This window comes from Pezoporus flaviventris, unplaced genomic scaffold (genome assembly GCF_033815535.1).
Source record: "Pezoporus flaviventris isolate CSIRO_AGI_PZ_B2104156 unplaced genomic scaffold, CSIRO_AGI_Pfla_v1 ptg000041l, whole genome shotgun sequence".
In the NCBI taxonomy this organism is placed as follows: domain Eukaryota; kingdom Metazoa; phylum Chordata; class Aves; order Psittaciformes; family Psittacidae; genus Pezoporus; species Pezoporus flaviventris.
In genome coordinates, this window is record NW_026892589.1 from 14,813,707 (window position 1) to 14,829,235 (window position 15,529).

The window sequence follows — 15,529 nt, forward strand, 5'->3', positions numbered from 1 at the left end:
CGAGTCCCCGGCTGCCCTTGGGATCAACTGAGAGCGGCGCGGTGACCGCGGGAGCGGACGGGACAGCACCCCTGTGCCAGCGCTGAGCTGCGCTCGCTGCACGCTCCTGGGGATGGGAGCAGAACCCCGCGCTCCAGGGGCCTCACCTCCACGCTGGTGCTCCCAGCACGCTCCTGAGGAGCTGCCAGCTCTGGGCGCTGAGCCGGTGCCGCTCTGTACACCATGCACGGGCTGCCACACTGAGCTAACCCCACTGCTCCTGTCCTGTGTGCACCTGCTGCACACATCCACGCTGGACAGGGGATGTTCGTCATGGCACCAGGGCACGGCCAATTGAGAGCCAGCAGTGGACAGCCTTCCAAGGAGCTTCCGGGCACAGCCCATGGCGCACATGAGCCAGGGTCCTTGCCCACAGTGCAGCTGAGCCACTGGTCCCAGCGCAGCATGAGCTGCGTGCTCAGGGGGAGCAGAGCTGAGCTGCCCAGGCCTGAGCTATGGGGGGGGACAGCCCCGCAGCAGCCCCAGTGACAGAGCAGCATCCAGAGCACAGCCCTGGGGTTGAATGTAGGCTGTGGGGGTCCCCGGGGGGCTGCAGGGCACAACGGCTGAGGGCTGAACCAGTGGGGCCAGGGGCTGCGGAGCGAGGGCAAAGCATGACCTTGCAGTGACGCGGGGAGCACCGGGTCCTGCCGGGTGGTGCTGAGCCCAGCCAGGGAACATGAGCCCGGCAGCTGCCCCACGCCTGGCAGGGGCCCAGGGGCACATGGGCTGCCACGGCCAGCGCTGCCCCCCCACACCACGGAGCCCCGGCCCAGCGGCAGGGCCAGCTCATCCCAACACAGAATGTCTTCCCAGGGCAGGGAAAATGAACAAAACCAACACCAAACCCAGCTGCACCCAAGAACGGGCCACAGGCAGGCATTGCTGGGAGAACATTTTTATGTCACTCATTTTGAACTGAATCCGTGCGGTTTGTCTCACTGGAAATGGACACGTTTTGAACATCATGTGCTCCCTCCTCGCTGCCCAGAGGGAGGGCGGCTGCTGACCCGGAGCGGGGAGCTGGAGGGATGTTTGTTTTCTGTAGTAGCTTTGCAGCTCTCCCAAAGTAAAGACAGTCCTTGGGAAGCAGGAAGCCTCGAGTAGAACACCCAACCCCTCTCCTGTACCTGGTATTGATTTTATGCATCTGGCAAAGATGGAGAATAGCAGGGGGAGGCAGAGGAAGAAAAACAAGATTTCCTTCCACCTTTTAGTAAAAACAAACAAAACCCAACAAAACCCCTTCAGTGTAACGTCATGCCCACATCCAACACAACCCATCACCCCGCGGGGGGCTCGGGCAGCGCTCACTGCTCTCACTGTGTCTTCCCAAGAACCGCCTGAACAATCAGCTCTGCCAGACCCAGCGCAGCTCGGCTCAGCCCCCCTGCCTGGGAGCAGGTCGCTACTCCCATGGCACTCCCTGTGTTGCAGGAACAAACACCGGGTGTGCTCCGCTGCCCCTTGCCTGCCAGCACGTGCTGGGCCCCCTGCCCATGAGATAGATGGTGGCACTGCTGCCCCCAGCAATGCTGCCGTCGCACCCAGTCCTGCGGTGACACCTCGGTTGTGGTGCCGCTCAGTGGGAATGAAGCTAAATTAGAGCAACCGATTGCACATCCTGTGAAACAACCGGGCTGACAAATCAGTGGCAGTCACCCCAGTTCTAGGGAAGCCAGGGCAGTTCTTACAAGGATTAACCAGCTTCTCACCAGAGTTATTACATCAGCACTGCCTCGGCAGGAGCCCCGAGGCCACACTGGCTGGGCTCACACCACAGGACACCAAGGCCTGCAAACCGCTGGTTGAGAAGACAACCACTGCCACACTGTTGGCTCCCAGCCCTGTCCACACCAGCAAGGCCACCAGCTCACAGGCTGTCACAGCTCTTGCTCAGCACTGTGCAGATTCTGGCCCATGGGTTGCTCCATGGGCATCTGGACATGGCACCGCATGAGGCAGAAGGACGAGGGCTGGGCTCCACAGCTAACACAGCATTCCTCCATGGCTAATGCTCAGCATCCAGAGGACACAGGCTGCTATGGATAAAGGACCCAGGCTGGGCTGTTCAGGCAGCAGCTCCAAGCAGGAACACCTTGGAGCCCAGCCATGCAGCAGAAGATGGTCCTTGCAGTCCAGGGGACAGTTGTCAACAAGGCCAGCAAGGTGCTGTGAGGGGGCACTGTCCAAGTCAGCATCTGCCTGGCTCTGGGACAAATCACCACCTGCAAGGGATGGAGAGCAGACAGGATGAGTAAAACTCAGCCATTGCTATGGAAGCTCAGCTCCCAGCAGCTCTGTCTGGCTCCAGACCCAGTCCCTGCTCGATCAGGAGAGATGCTGACATCAAGGGGTCCTGGATCGGAGCCTGTTGCAGCATCTTCCACGGGACACCTCAGACTGCAGCCTATTGTCAGGGGTGTGAGAAGGGCTCCTAGGCCATGCTGGGACCAACGCAGCAGTAGTTCAGCTCAGCTCTCCTGTCACAATCTTGTGTGCAACATCTCTGCGCCAGCTCTGCTACGCCATGCTCTTGGGATGCACCATAAAAATGCAATGATGCACTTGAGTTACATAAAGATCCAACCGTGGAGCAGAAAGGGCTCTTGATGTTTCCCCACGGCAGGCTGTTCAGGGAGCGGTCTGAATGCTAAAACCATGGATGGGAAGTCTGGGGAAGGAGAAGCCAGAGCCCCCTAAACCAGCTACACCAAAACTGCTGAAAAACACAGGAGGAAACGTACAAGGTTACAAACCTGCAGCCAGAAGAACTCACAACCTGGCTGTGTATTGTAAACATGCCTACCCAGCACATGTAATTACCACTTCACTTTCTTACTAGCATGTGCGTGGGCACACACCAAGTATAACATGTACATAAAATGCTACGGAGATATATTTAAGTCATCTTCATGCGCACACACAGAAAGCATCCAGGCAACAAATTCCTCCTATGAATTCAAAGCGCTATCCTCCAAACCAGCAGAGCCTCTTTAACTCATTGTCTCTCACACCAGATCAAGTACATTCCTTCTGAATACCAAACTCTCCTACCTGAGTTATTAGAACTTCCCTTTCTGCTGCTGGGGTTTGATGCACACCATTTACTTTGTGGCATATTAAAGTGCCTCCAAAAGACAGCGTGATAAAGAATGCAGGTTACGAAGCTGCATCTGCTCCACTCCAGGTGAATTCCCGGCAGATCCCCTCCTCACAGCTTTACTCAGGCCAAGCCAATCACAAACACCTGAAAGTCAAAGCATCGCTCCCGCCCGTGATCCCAGGCAGTTTCCCAGTGTATTCCATGGTCGGGGCTCACAAACACAACCCTTCCCTCATGTGTTGCCGCTGTTGCCCATAACAAAGACGTGTGGACTCAAAGGAAAGGGTTAAGCCCCGCGCAGTCACTGCATTGAGTCCTGGAGGTCTGAGTGCTGCCAAGTCCTGAAAAATGGCCACCAGGCAAGCTGCTGAGAATAATCAGAATAAGATTGGAAGGTGTCCACATCAATCAATCACTTGTTGACAGCTGACTGGAAGCCCCCACTGTGACCGTGGACAGCTGACCAACTCTCGGCTTAACCTGAAGTCTAACATTAGCCTGTTTGTTTCGTGTGGGTGGCTTCTGCATTATGACCTTAATAGTCAATCAATCTTGCCACGAGTAGTGTGTCTGGCAGAAGCATTAATTATCCATACTATTCATGCACTGAGAAGCTTTATCTTCCAAACCTCAGCATCACTTCGGGAGGAATAACAGAAACCAGAGCAAGAAAGTGAGCCCAGCCCCAGTTCGCAAGGGGGAACCGATGGCAGGGACAAGCTCCTGGGGCTACTGCAGCCCCGATTAGAGTCCCGGCTGGGGGCACCTGGGAAAGGGCTTGGCCCTGCTTTTTTTCCTGGTACCTACTCAGGCAGCAGAGAGGCTGCTCCTCTTGCACCAGCAACTGCTGGAATCAGTGCCAAGAGGAAGAGCTATAAAAGGACAACAAATACACATCAATTAAACCTTGCAAGCTGCTAGTCACACTAGTTAGTAAGTTCTTTCTATCTGTAAAGTGCTCTTAGTGACAAATCCTTTAACTGGCACTATTATGGCTTTCAAGATGCCTCTGTCTTTCATGTGCAGCTTCTTGTACACATGTGAGTGCTCCCCATTGCGCAGTCTGTTTACACTAGTTGTGAGAAGACATCATCAAAGCAAACTGAAAGCAACACTAAATGCTTAAGAAAAACAGACTTCATTCACCACCACCTTTCAGTTTGTTTAGAGGCAGTGGGGGCTGCAAACCACAGCAGGGAGGAGATGGGGAGCCAGGCTGGCACAGCATTCAGCCACCAAAAGCACCCAGCTTCCCTGCCACCCAGCAGAGACCTGAGCCCCATCCCACCAGCTGCAGTCATGTCTCCAGTGATGAGAAGCAGGAGCTGCACTTCCATCCCGTGGCCAAGGTCCAGAATCCCAGCCATCACACCCGGGCACACTCATCCCGGCTGTCCCTGTGCCACAGGGCACCTGGAGGATGGCATAGGCTTTGTTTCAAAGGGCTGAAACCAGACATGGCTTTGAGAAAAGTGAAGGAAGAGGCACAATGCGAGAAGAGGGAAGCTCCTGCCTCGCTTGCCTCTCTGGAGCAGCTGGAAGCTGTGGTGCAGTGGACCAGGTTCACACTCACTGAAACCACCTTCTCTTTAGTCCAGCTCAAACCCACCAGGGCCTTGCATCTCTTTTAGATTAAAAGAGAGACAGCTCATCAGGGACAGTCCATGATCTCTCACACCCGTGCTGCCAAAGCAGCCCACAATTCAGCAGGCCTTGTCTGGACTGATCATATTCCCTGAAAAATGAACACTAACTCTTGTGCAGAAGCAAGTGATGTTTCTGCAAACTCTCTTCCACCCAAATTAAAGTATTAATCACTTTAATAAACATTAGTGTGGAATGGTCATTCATTAAACCTGGGAAAATACACAGCCTCAAAGCAATCCCGTCAGGATTTTGGTACCCTGCACACTAACAGCACAGCACTCGTGCTCCCAGCACACCCCGAGCTGCAGGCACCCGATGCTCACCCTGCACCACTGGCCAGCGCCTTGGCCATCACCACTTCAGTGCTGCATCACAGCCTTCTAGGGGTGCAGAGAGAACAGCACCACCCACCAGCACTCAGGGAAGCAGAGAGAAAAGAGGTTTTAAAGAGCTTCCCAGGCAGAGGCCATGGCCGGTGGCTCCCCGCCTCTGCTGAGCCCCACCACAGCCAGGTCTTGCTCCCAGGTACCATGTGCGAAGGGGGTGTAAAATGCTCGTGTCCACACCCGCGTCAGCCAGCGCAGCTCCTGATGTACAGCATGGAGCCCAGAGGAAGGGAGATCTCTGGTGCCCCAGGCCCCCTCGCCGCCAAAGGGCCAGGCCGCCAGCGGCTCCTCACCACTGCTGGTGCTGGTAAAGCCACGCTCATGGTGAACACGGACCGGAGCCTCCCAAAACATGGAGCACTGCTGGAGGCCTCTCCTCACGCCTCCCTGTTGGAGCAGCGGGGTCAGTGCCTTCTGGACACGGTGCCTATCTGCAGGCTCCTCCAGCAGTGCACCCCAGGGATGCCGAGGGGCCTCCAGGCTATCAGTTGCAGCAGCAGTGCTGGATCTGCCCACAAGGTCCTCAGTGCAACCTGGCCTCCTGCGGCTGGCTCAGGGCTTCACGGCCGGTGTCAAGTGGCAGCTTTCTGGATTGTGACCTTGTTGGAATTTGCTGCCGGGGGGGGACACACCAGTCCATAAAGTTCCCATTAGTGCAGAAGCAGATGTAAGCACTTTGTTGGCAGAGTTCAGCGGCAGGGAAGCCTGCAGTTGATCAGTTCTGCCTCGCTGGTCACTGCAGTCAACAGGAATTACTGCAAAGGATTTCTGTGCCCCCTCTCCCAAAGCCCACCCCTCTCCAAAAAAAGATTTAAAGAAGCCAGCCAAGCTCAGGCACCGCTCCAACGTAACGCAATAAATCTGCGCGATGCCTGCGAGGGGAGCGGGCCCCATCCAGGAACAGCCGGCAGGAGAGCAGCGGGAATTTGTTTATTGTACAAACCCCATCTAACCCTGGGGAGCGGATGCCGCCCCACGCGAGCAGCAGCGGACGGGGCCCTTTGTGCCAAGCAACTTAACACAGCGCCGAGGCACGGGCGGCTGCCCGCTGGCACCGGCCTTTGGCCCTGGCTCCAAGGGCAGCAGGCGCCCAGCACCCCGGGACTTTCCCCTTCCCACAGGCGCCGAGGACATGAGGGGATGGCCCCATGACACCAGCATGGGCTGGGGACCTGCGTGCAGCACCCTCACCACCCCTTGGGCTCCGCAGGTCGTGGGGCTCAGCCACAGGGAGAGGTGGGCGGCAGTGAAGACGTCGCTCAGCTGCTTGGGGCCATGGTGTGTCCCATCACAGGACCACAGCACCACGGGTGCTGGGGCTCGCAGCTCCCCATGGGCCTCCCGTGCCCCCTCTCCATCCCATCACACCAGCCACCAGCACCGGCTGACCTGGTTTCAGCCAGTTTTCCTTCATGATTAGCACTCTCCGGGCCCCTGCTCACTCTGTTATTCTCACCAAATTAAAGAGCAGTCCTGGATCCTCGTTAGATTTGCTCACATTTGAGCAGTGTCATGTGGTCAGTAGCCCATGGCAATACACTAAATTAAAGGCCTAATGCAGAATCCACCTACGAGCCTGACAACTAATGAATCGAGGGCTTCAGGCCCCAGAGGACACGCACTGGGATGCAGCCACTTCACAGCGCGCCGGAGCTGAAGTGCAGTCCCTGGGCTGTCATTCAGAAATAAAGAGTTGTTTAATTTTATTCACCGCAGGACACAAACAACAGCATCTCTGTAACCAAGAGCTGCTTTGCTGAGAGCCAGGCGCCCACGACCTCTCCAGCACCGACCCCCGGAGCACAGCAGCTCCTGCCCATGCACTGTGGGTGCTGACAAACCAACCCCGCGTGGTTTGAATGCACTGGGTCCGAGTCCTGGCATGGAAAAGCTGCCTCTCACCTATGGTCAACACGAACACCTCCACTCATCCCTCCATCCAACACCAGCGCTCCAGAGTACCCAGCTCAGCCACGCCCCCATGCCATGGCATGGCTCTTCCTCCACACCAGCACCCGCTGCACCCCAGGCAGCACAACTGCCCACAGCACAGCACCCAGCCCTCATGGTGAGCACCACTGCCCACGGGCATCAGTCAACACCGTCAGGCTACTCAGGAGAAAGACAAAGCCTGGGGGTCCACTCTAGGCTCAAATCCCTCTCCCCATCGTCCGGCAGTGCCTGGGAGAGCACTGGATGTAAACAGTGGGGCCAACGCAGCGGCCATCAATTCTGCTCTGAAGCCTTTCAGATTGGAGCGGGAGCCTGGAAAGGTTCAGCCTGTTGCATCAGACAGCGCCAGCCCTGCAAAGGTCAGGGCTGTGGTGGCAAGGAAATGTTTGCTGAAGCCTTCCCTCCCCCAGGCCCCTGCTCTGGGCTCCACGCTCACACACCCCTGCGCCCGCTCCCGCTGCTCTGCCTGCAGACACGGGGAAGCTGCAGGGTCACAGCTCTTCACCACCAGGAACTGCTGCTCCCAGCAGGCACCAAAGGGCTGGCAGGCTGTGGGGTGAACTCAAACCCCAGCAGATCAGACCCACCACCACACGAGAAGACTGTTAGAAATACCTGTCCAGAGGAGACACCTCTCTCATGACGGAGCCACCTCCTCAGTGAAAAATCCAGGATCTCTTCTGCACATCTTTGTGCCAGTCCAAAGCCTGGAGGCTCCACAGTGTAAGCAGCAGGGTTACCCTGGCAGGCTTCACCTCCAGCTCACCTATGGCAGTGCCTGCTCTGCTCCTGCCTCTGGCCATGGACTAGGTCTGCACAGCCACCAAAAGGCAGAAAGTAGCAGGGTGCCTCTCAGCAGCCCTGGTGGTGCCAGGGCAGGGCAGGCAGTGACCCGGCCATGGGCACTGGGCTGCAGCCAACCCGTGCTGCTCCACACAGCACAGCCACGCTGGCTGCTCATGTCCAGTCTGGCCTGAATGCTCCAACCATTTTCAGTACTGACACCGCACATAAAACCCCTCAGAGGAGCCGGGTCTCACCGAAGCCACCTCCATGGTGCCACCTTTGGACACAGCATCCTGCTCCACCTCAGCTCCTGCCAGACCTGCTTGTCTAGAAGGGGACACCAGGAGCAGTCGCTGCGGGAAGCGGCCGTTTGCTAATTGCTGAGCAGGCTCTGATGTCAAAGATGCAAACACATCCACAACAGGCGGCCCTCCTTAAGGTTCCTCATCAACAAATGCAGCTATTTATATGACACTTACAGATGTGTGCGCACAATGGGCCCAGGAAAGCTTTCTGCCTAAATGCTGTCAACAATGACAACATTTTTATTATACTAGTAAATACTTTGTTTTGTTGCTGCTTAATTGGGAATCAATACCATGCCTATGTTCAATTACATTCCCCATTTCAGAATGGTTGGGATCAGCCCGTTGTTTTTCCTCCCTACAGAGACTGGGCACTTTGTATTTGGGATTCAGAGAGCACAGAGGCTGCCTATGGGAGAGAGCAGCCCCCTTGAAGGAGATGGGCATAGTTAGTGGGATCATTATGAACTATAAACAAACCACCCCAGGAGAGGTCAGAAGCTCACTTACCCTTCCCCATCTGTAAACAACCCATTATTCAGCTCAGATGAAATAAAGCACGAGTCTTTACATCTGCGGTGCTTGTGCACGCACATGCGGGTGATCAGGTGCATCTGGTGCAGCTGGAGGAAGCCCCGTGACACAAGTGTGTGCAGAACCCAGACAGGGTAACCCAGCACCCAAGTGACTGCCAAAGGCCCTTCCTTGGGCACAGACCCCCTCACCGGAGGACATGGCCAGTGCCGCTGGGCTCAGTACCACGGTGCTGGGGGCAGGGATGTGCCTTTGTGCAGCACGGGAACGTTGGGGATATAAATAACAACATCCCGCGCCGCCCGAGACAGCTGTGTGGCAACTCCTGCAATTACTCACTTGTAAATGGCAACCTTTACACGTGCTCCATTCCTGACATCTTTACGTGCTCCATCTCGAGAGATCTGGTGCAGCTCGGCAGAGCTGCCTCACACTGCGGTGCACTGCTCCTGCTGCTGCTGCACCAAACCCACCCCAGCCAGACACAGGGCAATGGGAGATCCCCCTCCCCACTCCAGTGTGGGGCTGAAACTCTGTGCCCACCCACTCCAGGCAGGAGTGCGGGGACCCTCTTGCCCAGGGCACAGTGATCTCTGCCATGGTGCGTGCCCCAGCTACCGCATGTTTCAGATGAGGTGCTTGTGGACTTAAACCTCCCTCCTCATCTCAAACTACAGGCAGACTCATGGCACAAGAAGTCAATGGACTCTGTGGCTGGTCCGAAACGCCTCAGTGCATCCCTACAAAGAGGTGGCTGTCAGAGAAACAGCTCCCAAAAGCATCACACTGCAGACACAGGATGCTCAACTCTAGGGCCTCTGGGGGACAGGAGAATGTGCCCCAGAGACTCCAAACCACCGTCAGAGGGGGCTCTGCAGGCACTCAGCTGATCAGAGCAGGTCTGCAGTGCTGGGGCAGCCCCCAAGACCTGGATGGAGAAGTCTGGAGCAGCCAGTGAGGGGCTGCGAGGTGTCCTCCCAGCCAGGCTGGCTCCCTGCTGCTGGTGACCCCCCCACCACGTACCTGAGCACAGCGGGGCCGGGAGCAGCACTCCAGGCCGAGACACACTGATGTGATGCTGGTGCACAGCCTGCCCACCCCACGCTTCCCCATCTGGACACAGCACAGCCACTTCTCCGAAGCAATCTCTTCATCCCTAATGCAAGAGCTGCATTTTAGCATTAATTTTTTCTCCTAGACAGACTTCAATCTCATTAATTTTAAGACACTCTAAGCTCTCTTTAGTGGTCTCTAACATAATTCTCCTAACTTAAGATACACTAGATAGAAGTATCCAATCCTGTTCATAATTGTATATATGGCCAGCAATTCAAATTCACTTCCCCTGATTTAATGTCCTATTTGTATTCTATCAATAAATGAAGTTCTCGGGACCATACTTAAATGGAAGCAGCACTATGCTCTGATAGCCAGAGCCAGCAAAAAAAATTCCATCACTAAACCAAAGCGCCTTGTAGTATATGATGCCTTGACTTATTGTTCTCTCCTCTTCACTGCACTTGAATATTAAATGTTGTATTAATAGCTCGCTCTTAATTATCCATGAGTAATGTACTACAACCAGAAAATTAATGGAGGGAAGCACCACAAAAATGGAAAAGAATTCTCCCTATCCCTGCTCCAGTTTCAACCAGGCGGTGAGAGGAAGGGGCACGCGCGCTGCCTCCAGCACAGCCAGCCAAAGACCAGGTTTCTCTAGGGTCTGCATCCCACGGACGTGAGCCATGGGCTGGATCAGCCAGGCATGTTTGACCTGGAGATTCAGCTCAGTGCTCACCCGCCAAATCCCACCCTGGGTGCCTGACTGCTGCCGGCCTCCCGTCAACTCATCCACACTTGGAAACTGAGCCCTTGAGATGTCAGCGCTGACACGCAGGCAGCACAGACCCTACACCTACACGTCACCACTTTCACTTTATTGCCCTACATTGAGAGTCTTTGTCTCACAGGTAAGAACATGGCTCTCTCCAGCTGCACCCCGTGCAGAAGGCAACACACCGATTCCCCTCCCACCACCAGCACGGTCCCTGTCCACTGCTTCCCCAGTCTGAAATGCTGCAGAACAGAGCTTTCTACATCACACTCTTGGCAACTCCACTGCCAGCGATGGACACCACGAGGACAGAAAGAGCCAGCAGACAGAGCCACAGCAGGAAGTCTGCCACAAAAGTCAACCCAACAGCCTGCTTCTGGAGCAGGGCTCTCCAGCTGGACTCTGATGCAGCCCCACAGAGTGGGTGCCAATTGGCACCGCAGAGGAAACCGGCAGTAACATTCCTTTACCTCCACCATGACAGATACTGCCCAGGGGAAGAAAACAGTGCAGAAGTTGTCTGTACCCTAACATGGAGCTGGGGAATCAGAGCTCTGGAACCCTGATCAGCTCTGAGCTCTGCACAGCTAATTTACTGAACTGTTCAGCACAGGGAAGGGAATTAGTTACTTTGTCTCTTACTCAATACAGGCATTAAAAAATTAACAGGCCATTACTAAGTTTTCTTTGCATTTCTGCCTATTACAGTGTTATTTAATGACTCGGTCTCTGCTCAAGCTCTGCACTGTTGTTGCTGTTACCCAGCCCTGGCAGGGAGGAGGCAGCCTCAGTCTCAGGGAAACCCCATCTGCTGCAGAGCCTTTTGCTCTGAAACCACCCAGCACAACACCCCGCTGCCAGGTCCAGGTCCCTCCCTTGCTGGGCACTCCAGCACAGGCACCCCAGCTCAGGAGCCCTACTCTTCCACAGCAGCCTCCACAGAGCATCCTGAAGCTGAGGAATCCCAAAGGACAGCACAGGTGAACTGCTCTGCAGTGGGTGATGTCCTGCAGCCTGACGTGAACCATGCCATGCAGAGGGCTACGCTGCCACATGTTCCCAGCAAGTGCTGCATCATGAAGCCACGATGCAGTGACACCAGGACAGCACCAGCACAGCTCCTGCAAGGTGGTTGCAGCAGGCAGGGCCACCGCAGCATCCACCACCACGGATGCGATGCCAGGGCTGATCCAGCAGAGTGGAACGTTGAGGTGTCCAATTAAATATGAGCCTCCCATTGCCAGAGCCCTGCAGCAGCCATGAATTATGCAGCAGCTCGCTCACATGTCAGCAGGATCACAATATTGATGAGTTATCCCACGTGTAATCTGATGAAAACCAAGATAAACTCAGCAAAAATTGAATGTAAAATGATCCTTTCCCTTCAGTTTCCAGCCCCGCATTGGGAGCATCTCTGCTCCCCTCTCCCGCGCTCCTTCCTCAACCAACACAGGCATGAGGGAGCAGCCGCAATGCCCCAGTCACCTACAAACATGTGCTGGGTGTCCAAAGCCCTACCTGGGGGATGTTCCATACGGAATTAGAGGCTGGTGCTCTCTGCAGCGCCGGCGCATTCCACAAGGTCTGTATTTTGGCATTTAGATTAATGCTGGAGACAGGGAGGAAGACATTGCCATGTCTCACACTGACTCCCTCCTCTCTGTCTGAGTAAGTGACGGATGACGGAGCGCAACTCCCACTCAGAAATGCTTTCCAGGGCTCGTGCAGACCCCGGTCCAGCTCTGGCTCCCATGACAAGCTGACTGCTCTATAATCCCAGCCCAGATGCTTTCGGTACCCTGGGAACAGCCAACGGCGCAGGCTCCCACCCTCAGCCAACACGAAACCCCATGAGGAGAGGGGAGACACTTGGTGCTTCTGACCACGTCTTGTCATCAGGCCCGTGGTGAATGCCAAGGGCTGTGAGACCAGGATGGGGAGCACTGCTCTTCACCCCAGTGCTTCCACAGGGCAGCAGGGACCAGTGCTGCTCCCCACAGACTGGGTGAGACCTTCAGAGAGCCCCTAAGCCCCTAGGGAAGCCAGTGCTCACCCACATGGCTGCGCCCTGCGGAGGGGAGAGCCCAGCACATCCCTCCATGGGACAGAGCCAGAGTCGGGAACAGCAAGTGACTGTCCTCACCCTGGGGACACACACCAGACTGCTCAGCACCGTCTCAGCCGCCGTGCCATCAGCTGCAGGAACGCAACAAAACAACCACTTCATCAACAAGGAGCCAACAACAGACACAGAGGTTACACTGCCTGCCAGGCTTCCCATCTTCACAGGGTGGCATGGGAATACCCCATGGCAAAGCGGGAGCCAGCAGCAAAGGGGGCTCTGGAGCCTGCCAGACACTGCTGAAAGCCCTGCATCCACCCATACCCCTCCCCAGCTCCAGCACGGATGGGTACCTGCAGAAGAGGTGACTGTAGGTAGGGTTGTTTGACCTTTTCCTGAGGGATGTTCACTGCAGAGCACAAGAGAAAACTTTAGAAGCAGAGCACTAACGTAGTATTTCAAATCCATAACTTCACGTTAAATAGAGACACAGGAAACAGAAAGAATCAACTGGCAAGACAAGGAAGAAACAGGAGGAAGGAGATCTTCCCAGGAGAACCAAGAAACTGCAGAAGATGACCAGTGAACCAGCTCCCAGCTCCGCTGCTTCCCTCCAGACCTCGCTCCAGCACGCAGGAGGCATCAGCAGGGTGAGCCCTGATGGAACACCTCCCAGCACCCCACGGTCACCACCACATGCCCTGCCGGCTGCAGGCGGCCCCAGGCTCTCCATGGCCACCAGTTCCTCCATTTCAGCAAGGTCCAGACCCAGCCAGGCCCCACTGCCCCAAGGGCTGCTCTCCCCTCATGCAGGGCTGTGGAGGAAAGCAGCAGGCTGTGCCCAGCCTGCGGAAGGGACAGGACAGGCGCTCCCTGGGGCTGCTGCGCCTCACTGATGGGTCTGTGCGAGAAACTTTCACAGCTCTACTGCTTTTCAAATATTTTAATGCAAGCCATTTGGTGTCACATGTTTAAAAACAGGTACCAGCATGAGCTACGTGCACGTTAGCAAATGTCTCTGTATTAGCATAAATACAAGAAGCAGAAAAGCACGGTCTGACTCTTAATCCATATGGTTATCCCAAATAGATTGCATGGTCTTAAACTTTGCCTTATTAGACTGGATCTCGCATATGGAAAGAATTAAAACGCTGGAGTTACAGTGCAGGCTAATCAGAACGTGTTTAGCTCACCGTGCCCCAGAAGACCCAGGAGGTCACAGCCCCAGACACCTGGTGCAGAACCTGATCCTGCTCACACAGTGCAGGGCTCACAACCCCCAGCACCGCACAGGCTCTGCCGGTGCACGGCAGGGCAGGATCTGACCTCCAGCACTCCTGTACCAGTGAGCTGCAAAGAGGAAATACCTCATTTCCCACCGACTAGTCCATACACGCAGAGACAACAGGGCCAAGTGCAGGCTGCCGGCAGCACTCCACGGGCAGCGCTCCGGTGCTGGGCCCTGACTCCTGTAACTGAGAAAGCCATCAGCCCGCTGGTCCCTGCTCGGGATAAAAGGTCACTTCAGGGCTTTAAGGGTTGGGGTTTTTTTCCAAACAAAAGAATTGTCCTGATTTTTAAATACTTCACTCCAAGATCCCAGCAGCTGTTCGAAGCAAGGCATGATATCACACTGGTAATGAAGCCAGACTCATGGCAAGGTGGATACACGTTATTTACTTCTGCTAATTTATTTCTGGACAAGGCTAGACTCATCTCAGGAACTTTAATCCACCCATTTCCACCACCACAGAGGGAAGCTCTCCCACCAAAGAACCTCTGTGCAGCAGCCTGAGCCTCACCCCCTTTGTTTTTGCCTGGATTTATTCCACTGATGTTGTTTCCATGTGAGTCAGTTGCCTTTTTATTACTCCTCTAACTACAACTTTGGAGAAAGTTGCTGAATTTCTGGACTTGGAGCTATGACAAAAGAATACACTGATTCACCCCCTTCGCCAGCACTGTCTGCTCTCGCTGTCTGACATCTCCCTACAGGGACCATTCATATGTTGTCTGCAGTTTGCTTGTTTTTCCAGGGTTGTTTTCTCTATGAAAAGCTAAATTGTTAGATTATGAGCACACTTTTAAGTAAAAGGCTTCGGGAAATGAATTCCACTCCCGCTTCAAGCTGGCTCTCTTCCAAAAACTACCTTTGCTTCATCTTTTACATGTAAGGAAACTGTTTATTACCAGCGTGAAGGAACAGGCGCGCTGCTGAAGCGCTTTGGTGAGGCTGTCCTGAGCCGCGCGCTCTGCACAGGGAGGCAGTAACAACTGATGGGAAGAAATCCTGTCTGCTCACACACATCACACGGGCTGGGAATGAACAGGGGAGCTTTCTGTCCATCGGTCACTGCTTTCGGAGTCAGTATAAGAGCACAAAGCAGTTGGGGTTTGGAAGAGCTGCTCCGCTCATACCGGCCACAGCCCTACAGAGCTCTGGTTCTGAAGAGGAGAGAAATTAGAAGAGATGAAGTTTTCCCCAAGCACCTCTCATCCTGATACCCCAGACCCACCCAGCGCTGCTGTGCCTGGGAGCACTCAGCTCTGCCACATGAGGTTATTTTCATCGTCCTACTAAAAAAATAAGATGTGGTTGCAGGTCCCTGGCACTGCTTTGCCATAGGAAAAAATACAGACCGTGTTCAGAAGCATCGCTGGGGAAAGCTTCTTAAAACAGAGTTTCTTTTCCTTGCTTTGACTAAATGGAGGCAAAACAAACCTGCCAGCCCGTCAGAAAAGAAAAAATTTGTTGAGAAACACACTCCAGCGCTGCCACCCGAGTCCGCAGCTCACCCGTGTCCAGACAGCACAAGCTCCAGCCTCACTGCATGCGGTGCCCGGTTCTACCCACTACGTCTGACTGCTCCCGAGCAT

At 54.9% G+C, this 15,529-nt stretch overlaps 1 protein-coding gene across 1 annotated transcript in view; it reads left to right on the top strand.

The window, feature by feature from the left end:
• Positions 1 to 809: 809 nt before the first annotated feature.
• The window catches only part of CCDC117 (coiled-coil domain containing 117), a 281,107-nt gene continuing 266,387 nt past the window's right edge, over positions 810 to 15,529 (top strand). The window contains exon 1 of the mRNA XM_061466554.1: positions 810 to 817. The gene's annotated coding sequence lies outside the window, so the exon portion shown is untranslated. The remainder of the gene's footprint in view (positions 818 to 15,529) is intronic.